This window comes from Pseudonaja textilis, chromosome 14, assembly GCF_049901715.1.
Source record: "Pseudonaja textilis isolate UNSWEBS1 chromosome 14, rPseTex1.2, whole genome shotgun sequence".
NCBI classification, from domain to species: Eukaryota; Metazoa; Chordata; class Lepidosauria; order Squamata; family Elapidae; genus Pseudonaja; species Pseudonaja textilis.
This window is the reverse complement of record NC_142003.1, coordinates 14344585-14350592: the sequence shown is the minus strand read 5'-3', so window position 1 is coordinate 14350592 and position 6008 is coordinate 14344585.

Below are 6008 nucleotides of genomic sequence, written 5' to 3'. Positions count from 1 at the left end.
GGAGACATCTAAGTCACTAAGAAGTCCTGTTGGACTACATAGGGAAGTATAAAGAATAATTCACAGAGAAAGGTATTTCTGTGCTCTAGAGGAGAACAACTGGAGACACCTGGAGCTGAGCACTGCTCCAGGGAGACTTTAGCTACTCTGCAAATATGCAAGAGGAGGGGGTGCCTTCTATGGAGTTCTTGGTGCTTGCAAGCAAGCCATCATGCTCAGAAGATACCAAGAACTCCACAGTTCAACTCGGAGCTGCAGATATTCTCTTCTACTGGGACTACCTTTATTATTCCCTGTTGAACCTTAGCACTGAAGACAAGTTATCTTTCCACCCAAAAGTGAACTGGCTGGGCCTGCGCTGCCTTTGCTGCCATCTACAGATCTTGGAAAATGCCTCGATCTGATTTAAGGAGTGAGCACAAAAGTGTCCAGAAGATGGCAGAGCTCAAGGAGGGCGTGTGTGTGAGAGGGCTCATCCTGCCCCACCCGACTTGGCATTATTTGACCATGTAATTTCTCAAGATTTCATATATGGGTTGGACACTCAGATATGTATTATGCAAAGTCTAAAATTAAATGGTGAACATATTTCTCAGAGTCTCTCTCTCTCTTCCTTCCTTCCATCCATCCATTTATCTATCATCTTCCTTTCAGTGTTCTGGAGCCTATTAAAGATGAAGCTTTTCTAGAGAGCTTCCTCTGGCTTTCTAGAATGTTACTTTGAATTGCTTACTTTAATTTAATTGTTGATATATTTTATTTGGTCTTGTTTTGATTGTAGTTTTTTTCATTATTACTTTTATTACAAATTCACCTTTTTGTAAGATTGACTAGTTAAATTTTTCTATTTGCTGTGGATGTTGTAACTGTTAGGGGTGTTTTGGGAAGGGAAGGGAAGGGAAGGGAAGGGAAGGAAGGAAAGGAAGGAAGGAAACAATGAAGGAAGGGAGGGAAGGAAGGAAGGGAAGGAAGGAAGGAAGGGAAGGAAGGAAGGGAAGAATGAAGGAAAGGAAGGAAAGAATGAAGGGAAGGAAGGAAGGAAGGAAGGAAGGAAAGAATGAAGGAAGGGAAGGAAGGGAAGGAAGGAAGGAAGGAAGGAAGGAAAGAAGGGAAGAATGAAGGAAGGAAGGGAAGGGAAGGGAAGGGAAGGAAGGAAGGAAGGAAGGAAGGAAGGAAGGAAGGAAGGAAGGAAGGAAGGAAGGAAGGAAGGAAGGAAGGAAAGAGAAAGGGAGAGAAGGTAAGATGGGAGGAAAAGGAAAAGGAAACACATAACATTTTGGGAGACTTTTGTAGTGTAATGAAAAGAAGACTAAAATGCATCTATGAAAACAGAGTACTTAAACTGTATGACTGTGACAGGAGAACCCGAGTCCATCCCCAGCCTGGAAACTGATGCTCTCAGCACGATTTCTCAGACCAGCCTACCTTGCAAGATGCTTGTTGTGTGGGAAGTTAGACAAGGAGCTGGAGTAGAAGTTGGGAGACCATCAATTGGGCCGCCTTGGTCATGAAGCCCAAGGATCATCGTCTTGGCCCAGTCATTCTCTCTTGGGGAGAAGGTGCCGGCAAGCATTTCCAAACCCTTTGCCAAGGAAACTGTATTCCTGTAGTCGCCAGGAATCAGGGGTGACCAGATGGACTGATACCAACAACAATGCAAGGAAATACCTCTGGCAACCCTAAGTGGCAAAGAATGCTGGGCAGTCGGTCCCTTTTTTTCTGCAGGACATTGGGTGCAACTTCAGTTTGCAGAGGGCTTGGCCAGACCCATCAGCACAACAGGAACAATGAGGGGATATCGACAAAGAAAGCAGAAACCACACAGGTGTCCTCGGGAGTAAATGGGGCTATCTCCCATTTGTGCTGCCCCCCCCCACTCCGGCTCCCTGGAAGCCAAATATGACATTAAGGGAGGGGGTGAATGGGGAGGGGGCACATAGGAGACAGACCCACACCTGGCAGGTCTTGGGGATGAGTACATGGAGGGCTGGTCCATGAAGTGTGATCAGGAGAGAGGAAGACAAAAAATAGAACAGAGTTGGAAGGTACCTTAAAGGTCTTCTAGTCCAACCCCTTGCTTGAGCAGGACACCCATGCCAGACAAACGTCTGTCCAACTTATTCTTAAAAACCTCCAGTGATGGATCACCCACAACCTCTGAAGGAAAACCATTAATTGTCCTCCCTATTAGGAAGTTTCTCCTTAATTTCAGGTAGCTTCTCTCCTTGATTAGTTTCCACCCATTTTTTTTTTCTTGTCTTGCCTTCTGGTGCTTTGGAGAATAATTTGAGCCCCTCTTCTTTGTGGCAGCCCCTCAAATACTGGAAGAGCTGCTATCATGTCACCCCTAATTCTTCTTTTCTTTAGACCAGACAAATCCAATTCCTGCCACGGTTCTTCACATGTTTTAGCCTCCTACCCCGCTAATCCTCTTTGTTGATCTTTCTGGCTGAGGAATTTAGGGAGTTAGATATTAGATTAACAGAGCTGGAAGGGACCTTCTAGGTCATCTAGTCCAACCCCCTGTCCAAGCAGGAGACCCTACACCATTTCTGACAGATGGCAGTCCAATCTCTTCTTGAAAGCCTCCAGTGATGAAGCTCCCACAACTTCCGAAGGCAGCTTCTGTGATTGTTCTCACTGTCAGAAAGTTTCTCCTTATTTCCAGGTTGAATCTCTCCTTGTTCAGTTTCCATCCATTATTCTTTCTCTGGCCCTAGAAAACAGCTTGACTCCTTCCTCTCTGTGGCAGCCCCTCAAATATTGGAGGACTGCTCTCCTGTCTCCCCTGGTCCTTCTCTTCACTAGACTAGCCATGCCCAGTTCCTGCAACTGTTCATCATATGTTTTAGTCTCTAGTCCCCTTATCATCCTGGTTGCTCTTCTCTGCACTTTTTCTAGAGTCTCGACATCTTTTTTAATACTGTGGTGACCAAAACTGGATGTAGTACTCTAGGTGTGGTCTTACTAAGGCTTTATAGAGTGGTATTAGTACCTCACCTGATCTTGGCTGTATCCCTCTGTTAATGCAATTTAGGATTGCATTAGCTTTTTTGGCTGCTGCTGCACACGGCTGGCTCATATTTAACTGGTTGTCCATTAAGACTCCAAGATCCCTCTCCCAGTTACTGCTATTAAGCCTGGTTTCACCCAGTCTATATGAGTCATAATATAAGTCTCTTTTTTCAGTGCCGTTGTAATTTCAGATGGTCAGTAAATGAAGGGTTATTAGTCAAGGACTAATAAGTAAGTAAAAAAAGAAGTCCTGTCCCTTTCTAATACTTGTAAAAAACGTTCAACTGATTTTATCTCCCATTTCTGCTTTTATACAGACATTTTATTTCCTACCTTTTCCCGTCTGGTTTCCAATTTAATAGAAACCACATTAATTTAACCTGCCCTTCTTTTACCCTCTTGCATGGCATCTAGCACTCTGTCTGGGCTCCTTCTAAAATCACAGGTTTCTTTGTTTTCCCTGGCACACTGCAGACATGCTTTGGATAAATTCAGGCCTTCTTCCTAGAATTTGCTTCTAAAGACGCCTGGCAGGAGCCCTGCAAACAAACAGGCGGAGATGTTCAAAACAAGTTGGCGTTTTTTTTTTTCCTCTTTCTGCAAAGGGACAGACTGTTTAGTTTCTGGAACTGGCCTGAACTAGCCCCACTGGCTGTTAAGAGCGGGGAGTTCACAATCAGAACTGGATACTGGAGCTGTGATAGACTCCAGATGAAAGATTTAGTTGCATCGAAACATTTGCAGACTAGAACAAAATGCTCTGATTCCCTGCACTGCTAATTTCATTCTGATGGATAAATTAAAGAGCTGTCTAGTAAACCACCCCTAGCTGCATTTTGCAGGTTCAGTCTGTTTTTAAAAAGCAGGTGTTTCTTTCCCTTTTAAGGAATGCTTCTGAAGAATTAAGCCTTTTTAAATCAAACTCATGGCGGACCTTCCTTCCTTCCTTCCTTCCTTCCTTCCTTCGGAAGAAATATCCATCTGGTTCAGTTCCAAGTGGGGACAAAGACATTGGAAATATGGAGGCTGATTGGAAAAACGGTTTACTGATGGACAGGACCACCTGGGTTTCAGGTCCTGGGCAGCTGACCACATGGGAGTGGGGAGTGACTGTTATTTATATACCCTCTCTTGGGCCTTGACCTTGACCTTTCTGTTCCTGTGGCAAGGGCATATGTTCTATTGGTTGCTGTCAGACTCCTTTGGGGCTATGATCAAGGCTGATGATAATCTCTTAATTCCTCAGCACCAAAAAACACAACTGGTTTAGCTTTCCTGCCTGACCCTTTGGGCTTTCTCCAGCAAATTCGGGATGGCATTTGAGCGTCTAAGCAACCCCCTGGAGCAGGGTGGAGATAAACTGGGTGTAGAGATCCTTACCATGATCTGGGACCAATTAGGGTTATTATTTGGGATGATTTGGGAATTGCAGAATTGGCAAATTTTCTAGGAGTTGATTACAATAATAGTTTGTTAACAGAGGGTGTTGGAATTCCAGTCTGGTCTTTCTCCAATTATTGTTTTAATACTTTTATGCTTTTTAATGTGTTCTTTATTGCTATTTCTGCTAACTATTTTGTTATTAATATAGTTTATAATGACAGGCGAACAATTTGTAGGTAGATTTAGTAGTCTAACAGTTTAAAATTCTTTTAGTCTGTTTTGCAAGGGGGGAAACTAACATTGTTATGGTATATTAAACAGCATTCAACTGGTATAAATGTTTGTTCTTTTTCTTTTAAAAACACTTTTTCTTTTAATGTTTTTTGTTGGGTCTTTTTTACTCTTTTGTCCTTTTTGAATGTTTTGGCATTTTGTGTTTTAACCTTCTTCAAACAAATTAAAAATCTAATTTTTTTAAAAAAAGACAGGCCTCTCTGTGGAAAAGGTTAAAATATAAGTTCTGTCTGCATAATGAGTTCTGCAAAGCAACTGCAAAAGGATCTGGAAATGTTCTTTGTTTGCAAGGCTGACCCTGCTAATCGGGTGATGGCGGAATGTTTTCACCCCTTTGGACTAACAAAGACCTCTACGCTTTGCAGACTAAGGTTTATGCAACATGCTGACTTTTCAATTGTGCTTTAGAAATCAGGATAGCGGGGTCCACACACAATGTTGTATAAACAGAGGCACAGAATCAAGATCACGTGAAGTTATTAGTGCCGCTTTACAAAACGTAGTAAGGCCACACCTGGAATACCAATTTTGGTCACCACACTACAAAAAGGATGCTGAGACTTTGGAAAAAAGTTCAGAGAAGAGCAACTAAGATGATCAAAGGCCTGGAGACTAAAACACATGAAGAACAGTTGCAGGATTTGGTTTTGGCTAGTCTAGAGAAAAGAAGAATTAGGGGCGACATAATAGCAGCATTCCAGTATCTGAGGGGCTGCCACAAAGAAGAGGGGGTCAAATTATTCTCCAAAGCACTGGAAGGCAGGACAAGAAATTAATATTACTTTTATTTTTCTTATATGTATCCAGGTATTCATAACTATATTTTACTTATACCTATTATCTTGTAAGCAATTGACAAATGGTTGGAAACTGATCAAGGAGAGAAGCAACCTGGAATTAAGGAGAATTTTATTCTACTCTATTCCATTCCATTCCATTCCATTCTTAATTCTATTCTACTCCATTCCATTCCATTCCATTCTTAATTCTATTCTATTCTATTCTATTCTATTCTATTCTATTCTATTCTATTCTATTCTATTCTATTCCATTCCATTCCATTCCATTCCATTCCATTCTTAATTCTATTCTATTCTATTCTATTCTATTCTATTCTATTCTATTCTATTCTATTCTATTCCATTCCATTCCATCCCATCCCATTCCATTCTTAATTCTATTCTATTCTATTCTATTCTATTCTATTCCATTCCATTCTATTCTATTCTATTCTATTCTATTCTATTCTATTCTATTCTATTCCATTCCATTCCATTCCATTCTTTTCTGCAAGAAGCACGGGGCGCCCTCTGCCG